At 42.3% G+C, this 20662-nt stretch overlaps 1 long non-coding RNA gene across 5 annotated transcripts in view; it reads left to right on the top strand.

Moving 5' to 3' along the window:
- The window catches only part of LOC129061008 (uncharacterized), a 109884-nt gene that overhangs the window by 65953 nt on the left and 23269 nt on the right, over positions 1-20662 (top strand). For all 5 annotated transcript variants that reach the window (XR_010141114.1, XR_008527931.2, XR_008527929.2 and 2 more), the window contains one exon: positions 13264-13416. This is a non-coding gene — a long non-coding RNA (uncharacterized LOC129061008). The remainder of the gene's footprint in view (positions 1-13263; positions 13417-20662) is intronic.

The raw sequence follows: 20662 nt of genomic DNA on the forward strand, positions 1-20662 counted from the left end.
CCTCTCGGTTGGGTCTGTCCTTCTCCTGTGTTGCTGGGGTATCCCTTGATCCACACACAAAGCCCTGGCATGGACCCGCCCTCACTCGCACTGTGCTCTTGGGTTGTGGGGCTCACCATCAGGTGCTTCTGTCTGCTTGGGGCTGGCCCCCAGCTCTGCTCAATTCCTGTGCAAACTTGAGTGATAGGCAAAGATTCTCTAAGCCTCCATTTCTTCTTCTACAAAATGAGGCTAATCACAGGAACAATGCCATCAGATTTTCAGGATGAAATGAGGTGACAGACATTTGGCACACAGCCAGGATACATTGAGTGTTTACTCTTAGGGATATGATCATAGTTTGAAGTCAGTCAGTTGAAAGCTCTTTAAAGTCAGAGAATTGGCTTTGAGCTTTCTATTTCATCTTTGCAGGACTCAGCATGGGGTAGAACATCTGTAGATGCTGAATACTTGTCATTTGACTCTATTTCCTAGAGTTTAATGATTTTCTATTAGCACACCCTGGCTTTTTTGACTGTGACCTGGGTGTTTCTGCCCAGGTAACAATGAGGCTGCAGCCGCTTTCTCATTTTACACACAATCAGTGGTGCATTCATAAATGTTTTCTAACCAGTTCAAAAAAAAAAAAAAAACCCACTGATTTGTGGTTTCCTTTGGTGTAAATAGTTTCATCATGGCCAACTTTGAGCTACCGTCGTGACAGGAACTGGCTCGCAAAAGCCCTCAAAGTTTTTGCAGTTGATACTTGAGCTGCTTGACCGACATACTGCAGCTGGACTCCTAAAAGTAGAAACCAGGGGACTTCAGTGGCGCCTAACACTGACGTCAGAATTCACAAGGGTGAGCTGGTGTTCTGAGTGGCATTTAGCTTTCATGAGACCTTGAGTCAAATCCGAATTCACATCTGACATTCATCCTGCACATCACAGGGCAGCACTGTGGACAGTGTTGTTGGTCTTCCTCACTATCCTGGGTGTCTCAGGGAGAAATGTCAAAATTCGTGTGCTTTACAGGTTATTTCATCAAAGGGAGAAAGAACACTTGTTTGCCTTATGATGCGTAAAATGGGTCTAATTAGCCACGGATCCAATAGCAAAGCATTCTTTGAATTGAGGTTTGATCCTGCAGAATACTTTTTCTTTCTAAGCCATTGTTCATCGTTAAATGCATAAGGACAGTACAGGCCATGTCCCTTGCAGTATTCCCAAAGGCCTGCTGCATACAGCCACATGGGTCATACAGAGCACAGCTCCGGAGATGCCCCTCATGTCAGCTCCGATAAGAATGATGCCTGTGGAGCTGTGCAATGCTGCTGCTCTTTCTATTTTTACTTATATGTATTCCCTACTCAAAGAAGTTGACAACCAAATAGCTAGAAAATTAGAAATGTCAGAAGTGTCTAGCACACGTTTCTAGAGCAGTTTCTCAGAAAATGGGTCACCCCTGTTTAGCCTATGGCAGATGAATTGTCTTTATTCAATACAGAAAAGACTGAGTGGTTACCACATATAAGAACTCTGCTAGGTGCCACTATAATATTAAGATGCCCTAAGTAGGCTGGGCACAGTGGCTCACACCTGTAATCCCAGCACTTTGGAAGGCCAAGGCTGGTGGATCACTTGAGGTCAGGAGTTCAAGACCAGCCTGGCCAACATGGTGATACCCCGTCTCTACAAAAAATACAAAAATTAGCCAGGTGTGGTGGCATGCGCCTATAATCCCAGCTACTCGGGAGGCTGAGGCAGGAGAATTGCTGGAATCCGGGAGGCAGAGGTTGCAGTGAGCTGAGATTTCACCACTGAACTCCAGCCTGGGTGACAGAGCGAGGCTCTGTCTAAAAAAACAAAACAAAACAAAACAAAAGACAAACAAAAAAATATAAAATAAGATGCCCTAAGTGCCCAGCAAAAATTTGTGGCTGCATATCACCCTGTCCATTTGTGAGTTAAATTGTACACCTCAGTGTATTCTATCGTGCACCCTTCTGGGTACAATAGAAGTAACAAAAAGGCACAGAGCACAGGCCACCCTCAAAGAGCTTCCTACCTTTTCAAGACACCCACATGTGCGTATATGCATCTTGTGGGAATAATACAGTAAACACGCCACTCTGCAGTGACATGCTAACTTGGTTTAAAGCCCAAACATTTAAGAAGACATCTGTTTAGATGAATGTGGTCCATTTTAATATAGTTGCTCTTGGAATCTGAATAATTATTTCAATGTTGCTGCTATTGTACAAATTATATTTGCATTTTCTTTTTTGGAATTGCCTGCAGAGTCCATGACATGTCCTTGTGAATATCCACAGTTAATGCAGTTTTTTCAAGGGTAGATTTAGGGTGAATTCTTTGATAAATGTATAGGTTTATAAGCTGACTATGAAGGTACAGCAAATACTATAGTTTGGCTTATTCAACATGCTTCTCAATCTCCCAGCACCTTGTCTTCCGTTGTCTTAGACACTGGGAAGCTGAATATTCAATCTCCCAGCTTTTGTGTGTAGCTTAAGGTAGGTAGCAGGGCAAGCAGTCCTTGCCAATAATATGTAGGTAGAACTTCCCGGGAAAGGTTCTTTTCTCTAATTAAAAGGCAAAGCCTTGGAGAAGGAAGTTTTTGGCCATTGGCTCGTCCTCCGTGCCTGTGTATGGGATATAGGAGGAGTATCAGGTGGATTACAACCATGAGGACACTGTGAGGACAAAAGCCACTTCCTCAGTGTGCTTGGTCAGAACAATCGGAGGACCTGGGCTCTGGCAACGTCATGGAACTGCCATCCTAGTCCCAGACTGCACATCACTGGATGTCCTGCCCAACATGGTGAAATCCCATCTCTACTAAAAATACAAAAATTAGCCAGGTGTAGCCTGTAATCCCAGCTACTCGGGAGGCTGAGGCAGGAGAATCCCTTGAACCCAGGAGGCAGAGGTTGCAGTGAGCTGAGGTCATGCCACTGCACTCCAGCCTGGGCAACACAGCAAGACCCTGTCTCAAAAAAGAAAAAAAAAAAAAGAACAAGAGGAAGTAGGAAAAACAGTTAGAAGATTGTCCTGGCTAGAACTTAGGATTCATTTTGAGAAGTACAGGAAGATAAATATGGGCAGAAGAAAGCAGAGACAGATTATGGAGGACCATAAATGTTAATTTAGAAACGAGATCCACGGGTAGGAAGCAATTGCACATTCTTTAGAAGGCAAGAGATATGGTATGCTTTCATATGAGTTGTCCGGCACCTCTTCTACTATAAATAAAAAAGGACATAGACTTAATCAAAACAGGCCAAGATGACTTTTTAGGGGAGTACTTTTGCTAACATGCTGTTTCTTGGATTGTAAATCCTGAACACCAGGGACAATTCCTGTGCCTGCTTGATATACAGTTCCCTTGCTGGAAACCTCAGGTCAGTGAGGACAGTGTTTGTGGAATAAAGGGAAGAGGAATTTGTTTCTTGCCTTGATGCACTTTGAGCAACTTTGCATCTTTAGGGCTACTATTTCTTAAGATTTGACAAGGAATAGAAAGGTATATTACATCTGGGATAGGAATAGAGCATTAGAAAAGTATTTGATCAATTTAAATTATGCATGACTCTAAACAGCAGAAAATGAAGTCAGTGGTCTTGGAGGCTGGCTTGTAATGGAAACCTGCTACAGTATACTTAGTGTATAGACACAGTCTATTTCTAGTATAGTGATGACAGTGTAGTGAAAAGTTTGCTGCTTGAGGTGGCTTTAATGAAATAGATAGCTTGATTCTCCCTCCTCCTCTTTCCCCTCCTCCTCCTCCTTCTTCTTTCTTCCTTTCCTTTTCCTTATTTTGTTTGAGACCTATTTAACTTAAGCATTCATTGAAGCATCTTTTTCAGATTTTGTCAACGTCAATACATTATTGATCGTAATTGAACTATAGATAGAGCCTACTGGGACCAGACAATTAAACTTGAAATTAGAATTGATGCTATGTGAATCTGTAATTTTTATCTACAGATTCTCATTTCTATTTGTTCCATCATTTGACTTTCCTGATGATAATAACTAGTCTCCAGTTTCTTTTCTTTTCTTTCTTTCTTTTTTTTTTTTTTTTCAGACGGAGTCTTGCTCTGTCTCCCAGGCTGGAGTGCAGTGGCGTGATCTCCACTCACTGCAACCTCTGCCTCCCGTGTTCAAGTGATTCTCCTGTCTCAGCCTCCTGAGTAGCTGAGATTACAGGCGCACACCACCATGCCCAGCTAATTTTTGTATTTTTAGTAGAGACAGGGTTTCACCATATTGGCCAGGCTGGTCTCAAACTCCTGACCTCAGGTGATCCACCCACCTCAGCCTCCCAAAGTGCTGGGATTACAGGCATTAGCCACTGCACCCGGCCTCCATTTTCTTTTTCTGCAAACATGTTCTCTGTTAAGTCCAGACAGTGAATCCTGAGTTTAGCCATCTAGGGATAAGTTGACATTTTTCATAACTTAGATTTTCGGGGTCTCTTCTTATCACTTTCCATCTTTGCAGCTAAAACCAGGTTGCCATTTAGGAATGGCTCTTTGCAATTTTTATTTGAATGAAAAATTTCCCATGATTCCATGTAGTTCTCCACATCTTTAACATATCAGAATTTAAAATAAACTACAGATTGCTCAGTTCAATAGATACAAAGTTTATATATGTGATGATACATAAGTCAATATATATATAAGGTTTTAGACTTAAGTAAAATATTGATTAGATGAAATAGAAATAAATTAATACAAATCTCTGCCCATGTTATGTCAGAATATACTATACTTATACATTATTACATATAAGGCCCACATATGATGTTTTATATGTAATCCTAGTACGAGTCACCATTTTGGAAATAAATCATCATTATGAACCACGATGTACATATTTTTAAACATACAAAGCCAAATTCTTGCCTGTCTGCAAGTTGAAACACATGGGCAATTAATGGTGCTTCACAAAACTGAAAAAGATCTCTTAAGGATTTATAAAAGTTTGTTAAATTTTTAGCATTTTTAGCAACACACTTCCAGACCTAAAGCCATCTGAGGCTTCTCTATTTTGCTAGTATCTGAGACATGTTAAAGCTCTATTTAGCGCTAGAAGTTTTGACCATTTGCTCTCTAGAGCCACCCCATTTGCTCTGGAGCCTGTGGAGGGTGGGCAAGGCTGCACCCTGGGGGCTGGTCCTTGCTCAGAGCCTCTCTGTAGCTTAGGGGGAGGCTGCACCTTGTTCCAAAGCAACACAGGCCTCTCTCTGCTTAACCTAAAGAGACAGGAGGTGCCAGGAGCCACAAGGCAGGGCAGTTTTATTGTGGTGATTCTGTGTTATTGACAATGCTGAGTCAGTGTGTCACTTTCAACAGGCATTTTAAATTTCCTTTGGATATTGTGATCACTCTCCCAGCAGGTCCCTCATTCCTATCCCTTCAGCTTCCATTTCTCTTTACTCTCATTGATCACGTAATAAAGCAATGGGAAATTTCCTGAAACAACTTTTATTTTTATAACCTTACTCTGTGGTGTATCTATGGACAAAGACTACTCTAAAGGAGTGGAAGCTCATTACCAGTAACGTTTTCGATGACTTTAAAACCAACTTTTCTGTGCTGAGCTGTCTGGAAGTTCGTCATGATACCGGTGACCACATTTTTCTTATCATTTTCCTATGAAGTTATTTTGAAAATTTTCCCATCCAAATGGACCAGTGGGTGGACAGGGGACACAATTACTAATAAACTATGTAATCATTTACAATATAAAGTGGGAGAACTTCAACCAAGTTTTGGCAGCTAGCTGGTAACACTCTTGGTAACATAAAAAGGTATCTTGCAGTTAAAAAAATAAGTTTTGAAATAGTAAACTCATGACGGAAATCTTAAGTTATTTAAACATTTTCCAAAGGACATAGTCATCCCAAGAGCAATAGAATTGAAATAGGAACATTGTTAATTTATGTTGGGTTAAAAATACTTTGCATATTTAATGTTAATTTTAGCTTTAGCTTTTGCTCAGAAGTTCTGCAAATACCTGAAGGGATTTCAGCTTGCTCACCACCTCTCCTACACACCCCTGTCAAACGGCATGGACTGCTATTGTTATCAGTTTTAGTAGTCGCGTTATTTTCCATGTGAAGCCAGAGTTTAGAAGCGCTGCTCTTTTACCACTTTGGATGATTCCTACACTTCCTGGGAGGGAAGGATGACAATAGTCATATTGAATTTGTGTTCTATTTTATCTCCTTTTCTTTAAAATTTTGTCACTGAAAGTGCAGAATATCTGAAACAGAATGAAACCTCACTGGAAAATACAGTCTGTTAGTGAGTGCTGGTGATACAACTTACCCCAAAGGAACAAGTTCAAATTCCGAAGTTCATACCTTGGTAAGGGTGAGATAAGTTGCCTTGCTGTAGCATGCACTGATGTCTAAGTATGCCTTAGGAGGAAATAATAATGCACATGGCGATTGTTAAAAGTACTATCTGCTCCATAGAAACCTGGTATCTTTTGCAAAGTCCGTGATACTTTGAAACACGAAAGACTGGAAGTGTCATTAGCTGGGAAGGATGAATGCAGCTGCTATTGGAAGGATAAACAGAAGGTCCAGGTGGGAGCCAATTCTCCAAGGAGCTCGCTTCTTTGGTTCTCAATGGGATGGTGGAAATAAGCTTCAGACATGAAGAAGTCTGAAGTGGGTTAAGGTTCCAGTTCTCTTCTTGAGGAGTATTCTGTCTTCCTGGTCCCAAACACAGACCATTTTATGAAAGGCCTTTACCAGGCAGCTTCTCAGCTTCTGGAGAAACATTTCCTGCCAACCGGGCTCCACCTGTAGAGATGAGACACAGCTTGGGCAGGAGCATGGACCTCCAGGGTCTGAAACTGAGCACAGAAGACCTATCTTCTTGGTAAAATACATGAAATATTCTTTTACAGTGATGACTACAACTTTAGTAGAGCCCATAAGTTTATTGAGTGCCTGCCTACTCTGTACCAGGCCCTGCTCCAGGCCCTGAGGGTCTTAACAGTAAGACTGAGTCAGCTCATGTCCTGGATGAGCTGACATTTTATGGAGGGAGACAAACAATATGCTAGGAAACAAGAGAAAAATCAGATAAAGACAGAGATGATGGCAGATTCAGATTAGGGCAATAGAAGACACTAACAGGATTCCAAGAGACAAGAACTTGTTTCAGTTGCAGTGTAGGTAAGGTGATTCAGGAAGGCCTCTCTGTAGACGTAGATCTCATTGCAAAGGATGAGAAGAATCTAGAAATGGGAAGAACCAAAGGACAAGCATTCCTGGCAGAGAAAACAGCAGCTGCAAATATGCTGAAACCCTTTGCATTCTGAGAATAACATGATTTGGGTCACCATTGAAGAGACTGTAAATCTTTGAGCTACCTTACTTTTCTTTTAAAGGCTTGTTTTTGTGAGAAATAATTGGTCCCATCCCCACTTGATTTTGACATTAAGTGTGGCTAAGTAGAAGGACTGATTTTCCAATATTATGTCCTGCACTGCATAAAGAGAATGCTAAGTTTTCTGTTGTGTTGTTGTTTATTTTTGTTTTTTGTTCTCTTGGAGCTGCTTTTAATTAGAAATAAAACATTGCTTTAATGTTAACATCTGATTAATGTAAAGAAATATGTGTGCATGCTTTTTCTTGTTTTTCCTCTGTTCTATCCAAGATCATGAATATAGGTTTATGTTAAAAGTAGTTGTGAAAACAAATGAGCGTGTCACTAGAAGTCACACACTTTTGAGGGGTTATAATCCTTCTCTCCTAAAAGTCTATCAATAGAATCTGTTTTATTATAGAGAAGCCATCTACTTGGTTGTTTTCAATAAGTTCTGAATAATTTTCAAAATAAGGTGGCATTCTACTCTTTCTGATAAAGATAGCAAAGACACTGCTTTGAATTTCAAAGTATGACAGCATTATTACTCAGACAGCCTTCATTCTTTTCTGAAGTAGCAGTTCTTTTCCTTTTTCCTAAACTGTTGTAACTGAAATATGAAGTTCCTTTCATAATAACATAGTTAAAAATATTAAAACTTTCAAAAATATTACCTAATATGTTAAAGGAAAATTTATGCTCATATTTAAATTAGAACAATGAGTCTCTGCTAAACTTATTATAGAGTCTTACTACTTATAGTAGATGGATATATATAATTTTAGAAATAAGGCAGAATTTACTTTTCAGAGCATTGCCATTTTGGGCTGTGCTTACTAAATAGCAATGAGGTGGAAGTACACGAGTAAATGGTTGTGAAATACGGGTGGTGGGCCAAGTAATTTATCTTCAAAATGTTACTCTGTCACAAGTGGCTTATCTTTTTTGCAGCCAAAGGATCTAAACTACTCTGCATGAGCAAAAGAAAATGCACAGAAAGAAACATTCCTCAAAATGAGTTTGTTTCATGTTGTTTCAGCTCAGGGTGACAAATACTGGAGCATCAAAATGGAACTAGCCAGGTATAGGAAGCTGCAAAGAGCAAAGAGTGGATGCATTTTCTCCTCTTACCGCTAGATCTGGGAGATGTGGCTTTCCTTTGAAGCTTTTCTGTACTGTGGAATTGCAGCAATTTCCTTGTGATTCTGCTTCCAAGCCTGGGCTTGTAGAAGATGGAGGCAGAAGGCAGGAAAGTTAGATGCAGAAAGGCAAAGCAGAGCCTTCGGGATTGTGGAAAGTCAGGACGATCTTCCTGCAGCAACACATCATGCAGAGACTGGTTTACTGTAACTTTCTTCATGAGAGTCTGCAGTTCCTCATACACTTGGCAACTCATTACACAATTATTCCGAAACCGCTTCTGCTGAGCTTCATGATGGCCTGATGGCTTTCAGAGCTCCCTCCCTGTGCACACTGGATCACCCTTTTTCTCCTCCTGTCCACCCTCCTTGGCCTAACCCTTAAAATGGCTCCCTGGTCATGTCCTTAGTCCTCTTTCCGAGTTCTATCAGGACTTCTATCAAATCTGCGTGGCTTCCATTTTCTGTCAAGTCCCAGACCCAGATTTTCGGTTGCCTCCTGATTGCTTCCTTTAAGAACTATCGACATCAAAGCTAATTTAGGTTAATCCAAAATTTAGGTTAATCCCCTCAAGCATAAAATTTATCTGCCTTCTCTGTTCCCAGTCATGGTGTATGCCTGCAGCCACCCATTTTTCATAGAGTTAGTTTTGACTACAACTTCTTAGTAGTGCACTGGTCACCAGAAACTATTGCTTTTGTGGCATATATATCCTAAACCTGTGAAATCATCACAGTTCCTTTGCTGTCCTTCCTGCCTCTGATCCCTCACTACTGTAGTTGTTTCCTGCAGTCCCCAATACACACACACAGAGTCAGCAGATTTTCCCTCTAAAAGACAGATGTGCTTCCTTCACCCTAACAAAGTCTTCAGCACAGCCTCCAACCTCTCCCTAAGTGTGTATAAGATGAGGTCCAAACTCCCCATGTCACAGAGCCCTTCACATCCAACCCCACTTACTTCTTGCCTAAGTTCAGGTCAATAAGTACTATTGCATACCTAATGTATGCAAGGCACAGGGAAAATAAAGATGGGTAAGACACTGCTAGGAAACTTGCAGTCTGAAGGGGTAAAGAGAAGAACCGGTGATTTAAAAATAATGAGTGAAGTGCTGGGAAGAAGACACGCATCCACCCACTTTTTATACTCCACGTACACCGGACATCTCCCTGTTTCCAAAGCAGGCTGAGCCTCACATTGCATTTTGTGATTTTCCTCCCTGAAATTTCCATTCGCCCTTTCCTGCATGACATTCCTGCTCCACCTTTCAGATCCTAGGGGACTTTGTCTCCTCTGCGAAGTTTTTCCTTACTTCTGCAGACAGCTGCTTGCTTCTTGCTCTAAACTTGCTAATGCATGGGATCATGCTGCTGTCACCTTGCTCATTGGAAGGCTGGACTGCCTTTTCTATGTATTCTTTGCCTTCCTCTCATTATTTGGTACTTCGTAGATGCCCAATTTCCATTCATTGAATAAATGAATCCCTCACTTGGCTCAAGTTAAAATCAAGCATCTTACCTGGACTGATAAACATTCCAGCTCCCTGGAGCTCCTCAGTCATAAGTATATTGAGGTAGCAGGTTACCTAGATGAAGGCTTAGAAAGCAAGACCAATTATCTCCCACTCCTTCCCTGCTTTCCTTCCTTTTATTATTCTTCTAGTAGAGAGAAGAGGACCTGGAAAAGACTAGCATTTTCGAGACTGGGAATGGTGACTGGGAGGCCACAGGAGGGCTGCCTGAAGAATGTGCTGGAATGAGGGAAAGAGATTGTGTGACAGGGTTTGGATTGCCCCATCCTCCAGGGCTCATTCAAAAGCACTGTTCAGTCACTAGCGTTTTTCTACTTAATCAATGGTGAATAGCTTTCCACAGGATTTCACTTTTGCAACATCATTGGTAATGGCTATATAGTGTTCTTTAGATGACGTCTTATAATTTAACTTTAGATGATGTCTTATAATTTAATTAACTTCCCCTATTTTTGGGAAGTCAGACTGTTGTTTCTTTTGCGCATCTAAAAAAGGAGCACCTCTCAGGTCTGGCTCCCTCCTGAGGACAGAGATCTGGCTGTGCCCTTGTCTCTTGCAAGGAAATCTACATGTTGCTAGGCTGTTTTGCATCCCCAGCCTGTCCTCTGGGAATAGCAACAAGCCTGCTCACTGGCCTGGATATTCTGTCGTAGGAGTCAATTTTTTGGCTTTGTAACACATAAGTATTTCAAAAGCCACTCTTGTGGCCTTCTATTACACTATGAAAAACTGAGGGTCCACATTTGCCTTGAATGCAGACCTCCCTGCCCTGTTGGGGATATCTCTCTCATTTATCTTTGCTGTAGATCCCTGACTTACACCCTGACTTGTAATCTGGAACCACGCAGAGATTTTCAATGACAATGTGGGGAAACAGAATTTGTCTGAACTTTGGTGATTTTGAATGAGGTTTATATAATAATTAAAGCCAGGTATGATTGTTCTAGCTCCTTTTCCACCCGAACTGGGGGTGGTGCAATTAAATTCTGACACTAACGATCCAGAGCTAGCGTCAGACCCTACAATGAAGGGTTAAGTCTTCCATAAGATAGCTCTCACCTCAGAGGCCAGCAGCAAGTTCCAGGCCCCCCCAGATCCCCCACACTTCTGACTGATGAGCCCTTCAGTTTGGATAATTCACAGGAATGCCTCACAGAACCCAGAAAAGCATTATACTTACTCTTACAGTTTTTGTTTGTTTGTTTGTTTGTTTTTTTGAGACGGAGTCTCGCTCTGTCACCAGGCTGTAGTGCAGTGGGACAATCTCGGCTCACTGCCATTCCGCCTCCCGGGTTCAAGTGATTTTCCCGCCCCAGCCTCCCAAGTAGCTGGGACTACAGGCACATGACACCACACCGAGCTAATTTTTGTATTTTTAGTAGAGATAAGTTTTCACCATGTTGGCCAGGATGGTCTCCATCTCTTGACTTTGTGATTCGCCCGCCTTGGCCTCCCAAAGTGCTGGGATTACAGGCGTGAGCCACAGTGCCTGGCCTCTTACAGTTTTATTATAAGGGTGTAAACCAAAAAGTGTCCGAGACAGATATCAATCAGTATAGAGGTTTATTTTGCCAAGGCCGAAGGTGCACCCAGGAAAAAGAAACACAAATCACAATAGGATCTGTGGCCTGTGCCTTTTCCAAAGAGGGTTTTGAGGACTTCAATATTTAAACGGGAAAGATTGGGTAGGAGGGGAAAGATGAAAGAGACTAGAAAGGGGAAGATAGGCAATGAGGCCAGTGGCTACATTCTTGTGAGGTTTTGATTAATGCTCATTGAATCCACATTTTACCTGTCCAAAGACAGAAGTGGGGGAAAGTCAGTTATGCATGCATCTTGCTCTTGGTAGATCTACGTTTAAATCAGGTGAAGTAAGCATGTGGAATCACAGCTCTCTGAGGACAAAAAGAGGCAGTTTTTGTTTGTTTCATTTGAGTTCTCAAGCTTAACTTTTTTCTTTGGCATATCAAGTGTGGAGTCCAAAGATTTTACTTTCTTTTTACAAGGGATAAGCACAGAGCCAGAGGCAGAACTTCCATGCCCTGTCCTCAGAGAACTGCCCTCCTTGCACATCATCAGTTCACCAATCAAGAGGCTCCTCCGAGCCTTGATGCACAGAGTTTTTATTGGGGTTTTATTAAACCATTGGCCACATGATTGAACTCAATCTCCAGCTCTTCTTCCCAAAGGTTAGGTGGCTGAAAGTCCCAGCTCTCTAATACACACATGGTCTCTCTGGGACCAGCTCCCCCTCCTGAAGCTATCCAGGGACCCACCACTAATCACCTCCTTAGCATAACAAAGTTACTTCCATTACTCAGGAAATTCCAAGGAGTTTTAAAGCTCTGTGGTAAGAACTGGGGGAAAAGACCAGATAAACATATATATATATATATTTGAGACAGGATCTTGCCCTGTCGCCCAGGCCAGAGTGCAGTGGCATGTTCATAGCTCACTGTGGCTGCAAACTCATGAGCTCAAGTGATCCTCCTGCCTCAGCCTCCTCAGTAGTTGAGACTATAGGTGCACACCACTATGCCCGGCTAATTTTTGTATTGTTTGTAGATACAGGCTCTTACTATGTTGCCCAGGCGGGTCTTGAACTCCTAACCTCAAGCAATTCTCCTGCCTCAGCCTCCAGTCCTCTGTATTAGTCTGTTCTGACACTGCTATAAAGATATTACCTGAGATTGGGTAATTTATAGAGAGGAGGCTTAATTGACTCACAGTTCTGCATGGTTGGAGAGATCTGAGGAAACTTCCAATCATGGTGGAAGGTGAAGGGGAAGCAAGGTATATCTTCTCATGGTGGCAGGAGAGACAGAGCGAGAGCGAGAGAGCACAGGGGAAATAGTCACTTTTAAAACCATCAAATCTTATGATAACCCTCTCACTATCACAAGAACAGCATGGGGGAACCCACCCCCATGATCCAATCACCTCCCACCAGGTCCCTTCCTTGACATGTAGGGATTACAATTTGGCATGAGATTTGGGTGGGGACACAGAGCCAAACCATATCAGGGTGTGTTTCTGAGCAAGGGTTGTGATTCCAAATAATGAGATGGCTTTCTGAAGCTTGTTCTCTTTCCACTGTACCTACCACGTTTTCTCTAGTTTTTCACTACTTTGAATACCTAGTTGAAGCATATTTTTGCAGTCAAGATTTTTCTAAATTCTGTTTGTTTTTGTCTTTTCTAAGGGCAGATTTGGCAGTCTTCTTGAAAGGAAGTAATGCTTATTGTGGTCAGAAGAAAGAGTGAGGCAACTCGGGTCTGAAAAAAGAGACATGAAGAAAGCTGAGGACCAATCCATTCCAAGGTTCACTGTGGAAATGGGGCCCAACCCTTAAAAGGTGTGTCCGGATATTGGTCTTTTCTTTCTCTAGGTCAGTTAACTACTGCTGCTGCTGCTACTACTACTATTGCTAGTATGCATTCTCCCTCAAATATCTTCAGATTATTATTATTATTTGTTTTTGAGACGGAGTTTTGCTCATGTCGCCCAGGCTGGAGTGCAGTGGCGCGATCTCGGCTCACTGCAACCTCCACTTCCCGTGTTCAAATGATTCTCCTGCCTTAGCGTCCTGAGTAGCTGGGATTACAGGTGCCCACCACCACGCCCAGCTAATTTTTGCATTTTTAGTAGAAACGGATTTTCACCATGTTGGCCAGGCTGATCTCAAACTCCTGACCTCGTGATCCCCCCATCTCGGCCTCCCAAAGTGCTGGGATTACAGGTGTGAGCCACCGCGCCCAGCCATATTTTCAGATCTTAATGTTGATGCCCCAGCAAGATTTCCTACTAGAAAGTGTGATTGCCTATTTGGGTTTTCATCCAAATCAGTCTGATGTGAGTTGGACCCTGTACATCAGCTGCAACTCAGTCTCTGACACATTTCTGGGCAAATCAAGCTAGGAAACCACACACTGGGGTGCAGAGGGACAACCACCACCACGTCAGCCATTCACAGCATGGCTGTGGGCTTCCTGCTGTACTAAAACTGTGAAGGCAAGGGAGTACGGACTGACATCTGGGAAAGTACAGAATTGGTGACTGTCACGTTATATGCAAGTGATTGTGTCAGACGTCAAAGGCAGCTGATCTTTGCCTAAAGAAGAAAGGATAGAAAGGAACAACCTTATACCATTCTCAAAAAATTTCTTAATTAGAGAAAATGATTATTACTTTTTTTCCAGAGCTGTGCTGTATTTCCCAAGCTATATGTTTTTCATCTTACCATTGCACAAGTAAAACTGAGGAAGCTGTGAATTTATTGTTGAGTTAGGAATTCAAATAATCCATGTCAAAAAAGAAGCAAGCCTGAATAAAGGAGCTGCAGGTAGAGAAGAAAAATCGCAGCTTAAAAATTCAAGGAATGAACATTGAACTCTCTGTGTATAATTAAAAATTACACCACTTAGAATACAATTACAAAAACAAATTGCACCTAAATCTTTTCTGTCCAATTATGTGATTTAATGCAGCGGCTTACAAAAAAAAATCTCTGCTCATTTTTATCTGTGTGTCAAACATTAATCCCCTAGTGGTATTTTTCAGGGTCCATTTTTACTGTTGCAGAGAAATAATTAAGGTTATTATAATTAACTTTCCCATGACTGAAAAACTCTGAGTAATGTGAGCCCCTGCTGATATATGAGACACATAATTATACAGTGTCTTTAAAAATACTGCCAATTTTAAAGTAATTTGATAATTAATGGTAAATAAAAAGTGCCTAGGAAAAATATTTCTGGGACCATTGTGGTCAAAAGTAAGTGCAACTTAGAAATTGCTAACCTTTTGCTCATAGCTTTGTTTTAAGGATATTCATGATTCAAAGAGGCTAATTCATACTAATGCTGGTAGGCATGTAAATTTCAATGCTTATATAATATTTAAAGCAACAGTACCTAGCTCCAAATGCTGGAATCTTGGAGAACCAAATGCAGCTTATATTTCCATGATTGCCATTCAGCTGAAAATGTACTATTGAAATCAGACATTCTAAGAATTGGCAGGTGTCATTCCTACACAATGCCTGTGATTCTCTTTGGTGAAAGAAACATCTGGTGATGTACTGAATTTTAAACCAGGCTGAGTCTATTGCTTGTTTTACGAAAATAACCGTTAAGTTTTAAAATCTGATTTGTCTTGGAGACAAGATGCTAAAGTCTAGGCTTTATTTGGAGTCAAAATTTCCAGCCACATCAATGAGGAAAAGATCACACTAGTTGTAACTAGTCTCATCATTTGATGTGTATATTGTCTTATGAGGGAGTTGGAGGCCTATTGATTGAAAATGGGATGTTATTGAACAGAGTTACTAGGAAACAGCAGATTTGAGTTCTGGTTTCAGCTTTGTGATTCAGTTGTTGAGGGATAGTTGGACATCAGTTGGCATTGTTTAAACCTCACTTCCTCATCCTTAGAGAACATTTCTTGCATAATGACTAAATTTGGGTTGCATTTTATTATTTGGAAAAATGATACAGGTTGGAATAAAATTTCTATGTTTTTCATTTAAAATAGTAATTTTGGTACCAAAGTGCTGGGAAGGAAAGAGTATGGTCCCTTTAAATGATACTGAAGCTGGGAAGGGAAGTGCTGGGTAGAGGAGGGCGTGGTCCCTGGCTAAACCTCCACCCCCACGGACCTCGGTGAGGGTAGGCATTTCCTGCCCAAATGTTGCATTGCCCAAGACCACCCTGGCCTGCCATGCCCATCCTGTGCCTATAAACACTGCCCCCCGCCCCCACCCCAGTAGGCAGATGCACAGGCAGCTGGACTTCCAGAGGAACACATCAGTGAAGGAACACACAGGCAGCTGAACGTCGAGAGGAATGCACCAATAGGCACCAGCACGCCAGCAGGCCACCGACTGGCAGAAGCAGAAGGACATGGAGTTTGGCCAGGGCAGTCGGAGGAGAGCCTGGGCCACCAAGGGCCCGACTCTAGGGGAAAACCATCTCCCTTCTGGCTCCCCCATCTGCTGAGAGCTACTTCCACTCAATGAAACCTTGCACTCATTCTCCAAGGCCACATGTGATCTGATTTTTCTGGTACGCCAACACAAGAACCCAGGGATACAGAAAGCCCTTTGTCCTTGTGATAAGGTAGAGGGTCTAATTGAGCTGACTAACACAAGCTGCCTATGGACAGCTAAACTAAAAGAGCATCCTGTAACACATGCTCAATGGGGCTTCAGGAGCTGTAAGCATTCACCCCCAGACACTGCTGTGGGGTTGGAGCCCCAGAGCCTGCCCATCTGTATGCTCCCCTAGAGGTCTGAGCAGTGAAGAAGTGAGCCACACCCCATCCCATGCCATCTGAGGGGGGGAAAGGGAACTTTTCCCGTTTCAATATCAGTCTTATAAATATCTTACAGGAATACAATGTACAGTTCCATGTCGTAGGAGTAAAATATTTACAGATGACTTTGAGGTACAGAGCCATAAATGTGGAATGAGCTGTGTTGGAAGGAAACAGCCTCCCCATTGTGGGAGGTGTGGGATTGCCAGAGGCTCCAGGAGTGAGCATCCGGATGCTGGATGCATTGAAGAGGCTCAAGTACCAGATTGGGAGTCAAACAGCCTGACTTGTAAGATTTCTAAAAGGCTTAAGGGTTTATGATGGTATCTTTGAAAATTGTACAATGTTGTACAAACTAAGGTATCACTGTGAAGGAAGATGAAGACTAAAATGAAATCTTCTATTAAAAGAGCTCACCCACTACAAGTTTGAATAAAGAAATTTACCATTCTTGTAATCCTGGAGTAAAATATTTTAACTGGGCAAGGCGCAGTGGCTCACGCCTGTAATCCCAGCTCTTTGGGAGGCTGAGGTGGGTGGATCACGAGGTCAGGAGATTGAGACCATCCTGGCCAAGATAGTGAAACCCCATCTCTACTAAAAATACAAAATTAGCTGGGCGTGGTGGCGTGTGCCTGTAGTCCCAGGTACTCAGGAGGCTGAGGCAGGAGCTTGAACCCGGGAGGCGGAGATCGTGCCATTGCACTCCAGCCTGGGTAACAAGAAACTTGGTCTCAAAAAAAAAAATGTATATATATAAGTGTCAATGCAACTTTCACTATTTATTACTTAATAGAGTTGATTTAAGATTGTAAACACAGTCATTTAAATGCTTCCTTTTTTTTTTTTTTTTTGAGACAGAGTCTTGCTCTGTCGCCCAGGTTGGAGTGCGGTGGTGCTATCTTGGCTCACTGCAAGCTCCGCCTCCTGGGTTCTCACCATTCTCCTGCCTCAGCCTCCCAAGTAGCTGGGACTACAGGCACCCGCCACCAGGCCTGGCTAATTTTTTTTTTTTTTTGATATTTTTAGTAGAGACGGGGTTTCACTGTGTTAGCCAAGATGGTCTCAATCTCCTGATCTTGTGATCCGCCTGCCTCAGCCTCCCAAAGTGCTGGGATTACAGGCGTGAGCCACCGCACCCGGCTAAATGCTTCCTTATACTTCAGATGCCTTCTCGTATGCTCTTCATTCTTATTCTTTGGCATCTTTTGGACATTTTGGTCATTTACAGACACGTGAACAGTTATATGTCCATCTGCTAAAAAGCCAAGGCAAATCTCCACATGACAATCTTTGAAGATATGATATTTGTCAAGCTGTTCTCTTTGGACTATTTAACAAGCAAAAACTTTAATTCCCTGCTGTAATTCAAATTAAGGTATTATTTCTTGAAAATCTGGGAAATAAATGAAATAATTATTTCATTTATTTATTTCTTTCAATTATTTAGAAATGAAAAATTTTATATTTTTTCAAAATAAAGATATGACAAAGGGTATACATTTTACGAGCCAAAAGTAGAACTTCGCTTATTTACAGTTTATGCCTGAGGGGGTGGATGAGGCTATATTCACATGTATAGTTTATGCTAGAATATGAGGAAGAATTGCTTACCAATCCATGTCATAAGAGGACACTAATTAGGTTTGGATAACAGCTAGAGAAGAGAAAAAACCAAAGGCTGATATCTAAATCTCTTAAAATATTTGTTGCAAACCCAGTGCCTCTCAAATGCCCGCTCTGTGCCAGATACTGTGCCAGTATTATGGAGCCTTGAAATGATTCCACTTTTGTAGTTTGCTACGTGAGTGACATGTTTTGTTGTGAGGAGAACTTGGAGGGTTTTCCTGCTGTCTTGAGAATGTGACATCACACATTATGAGACCGCACATGTCAGCTGCTGAACTTCAAATACATAGAAACTCCAGAGTTTCCTAGATACTCTGAGAGCTTAGGCTGCACTCCACTAGCCACTTCTCTGACAAAACAAAGTAAGCCAGCTTCCAGGTGCCTTCTAGCAGTCAGAGATCTCTGCTGCGCTGGATGCCATCTCTTCTGAGAACTGCTTGTGTAAAGGTACACCTCAGTCTTTGATTAGACTCTCCTTTCCACAGAGGCCTGATTCCATCCCACTTGAGCGATTTGACTTTAATAAGTTTGAAGCTCACCCACTATGTGGCAAATGGACTTCATCTAATCGAGGGTATTCCCTGTAAGATGTGTTCACGTTTAAGCATTGTGACCCAAAAGAAAAAATATCTGTTTGTATGGCAATAAACTGAGTGATTTGTGAAATCATACCATGATCATTTATTTAACCATACAGAACAGCCAGGCACTTTACATGTATTATATTATTTGGTACTTTTATGATAATAATTATCATTCCTGTACTTGAAGGACATCTCATGGAAAACTGACATTTTTTACAACCTCTAAAAGTAGTAAGATGGTTGGGAGAAAAGTCCTGGGAATTATCACTTGGTTCACTGTAACAGAAGGACAAAGTGGCCTTGATGTACCATTTTGGCCCCACAGGGCTGGCTGGGCTGGTGTGGCTGCCTGGACCACTGCTTTGCCCTCCATCAGTGACAATGAGCCCTGGACAGAGGAAGACTGGTGGGTCAAGAACATTCAGGGCATTTGTCCCTTGCTCAGTGCTCCAGTTTAACCCACCATAAGTAGACAGGTTGAAAAAGTATACTTCTGGCCGAACGTGGTGGTGCACTCCTGTAATCCCAGCACTTTGGGAGGTTGAGGCGGGTGGATCACCTGAGGTCAGGAGTTTGAGACCAGCTTGGCCAACATGGTGAAACTCTGTCTCTACTAAAAATATAAAAAATTAGCTGAGCGTGGTGGCAGGTACCTGTAATCTCAGCTACTTGGGAGGCTAAGGCAGGAGAATCGCTTGAACCTGGGAGGTGGAGGTTGGGGTTGCAGTGAGCCGAGATTGTGCCATTGCACTCCAGCCCGGGCAACAGAGAGAGACTCAGTCAAACACACACACACACACACACACACACAAAAGTACACTTCCAAAAAAGGAACTTCCTTGTGACGTAAATAATCTCTGTCACCATCAGCCTCCCTATAGGCTGAATTATGACATAGGATGGAAAGTGTGGTGAGGTGATCTTTCCCTCCCCTGCTTCTATCTCAACATTTTATGACTGTATGAGCTGCAGAAAGAGCAGGTGTTAATTACCTAAGAAGAACAAAGAGAACAAAGTGCCCCACTGGCTTGTTGAGAAATGCGCAGTTACTTTCTGAGACAGTCTCAGCTTGGCTCAAACCTAATCATTTGCTAAGCCAAAGAGGCATAGGAATAGTTGAAAGTCAAAATCAGGAAATATCATCATGCAACCTCACCGAGACAAAATAGAAAGGAACAGAGCTTCTGCTGTACAATGAACAGTTGGAAAAACACAGTAACTAGATTAATAGATTAATTGCCTCCTCTTAAGGATTTTTTAATTTAATTTTTTATTGTTAGTTTTCAGTAAAAGACCCACATACTGTGGATCTAGAAACAAATGACTGTTGCATGGTAGGGCAGCAATGGAGGGATGGAGCTTTGCAGGCCTGCTGGGGAACCATCTAGTGTTGACTCAGGAATAGGGCTCGGTGGGGCCAAGTCCAGGAGCAGAAAGTGATCATGAGGAACTGGAGAGGATAGTGGAATTCAGCTCTGCGATGTCAGGAAGGTAAGTCCAATGCCCAGGTCCTGAGGCATAGGTATGAGGTATGAGGGATGAGGTACAGGCCAGAAATTCAGAGCCAAGAAGAGGAGACCAAGCAAAAAGCTGACCAAAAGCACAGGGTAAGGTATTCCTGAGTCAGCCCCAACTTACAGAAGCCCTTGCACATATTAGGCACGAAGGAAATATTTGTCGGATGAATGAAGGGATACTTGAAGAATGAGGGTCTGTGAGGTTTGCCTTTCAAGGCTTATGGGACCTGATGGTAGGATGCATTGGTCAGGATCCCAGGGTGAGTGGGAACAGAGCGGCCAGCAAAGTGACAGGTCTGATTCCACATACAGATGAGTAAATAAGGCAGAATCCAAGTAACTGAAAGAAACAATTATCTGAAAATTGAACACCAGGAAAGTGTGTCTGGAGAGAGGTGGAGGAAGAGGGAGATTTCATGGCATGATTTGGGGAAGAATATCCTGAGGTGGAGAGAAAGTAAGGAGTGACAATAGGACAGTAGGAGCGTAAGGCATCAGAGTAGCCAGGGCATGCAGTGTATGGGGCCTGTGGGCCAAGAAGCCAGGAAAGCTGTCTGAG

The sequence above is a fragment of the Pongo abelii genome, chromosome 7, assembly GCF_028885655.2.
Source record: "Pongo abelii isolate AG06213 chromosome 7, NHGRI_mPonAbe1-v2.0_pri, whole genome shotgun sequence".
Lineage (NCBI taxonomy): Eukaryota > Metazoa > Chordata > Mammalia > Primates > Hominidae > Pongo > Pongo abelii.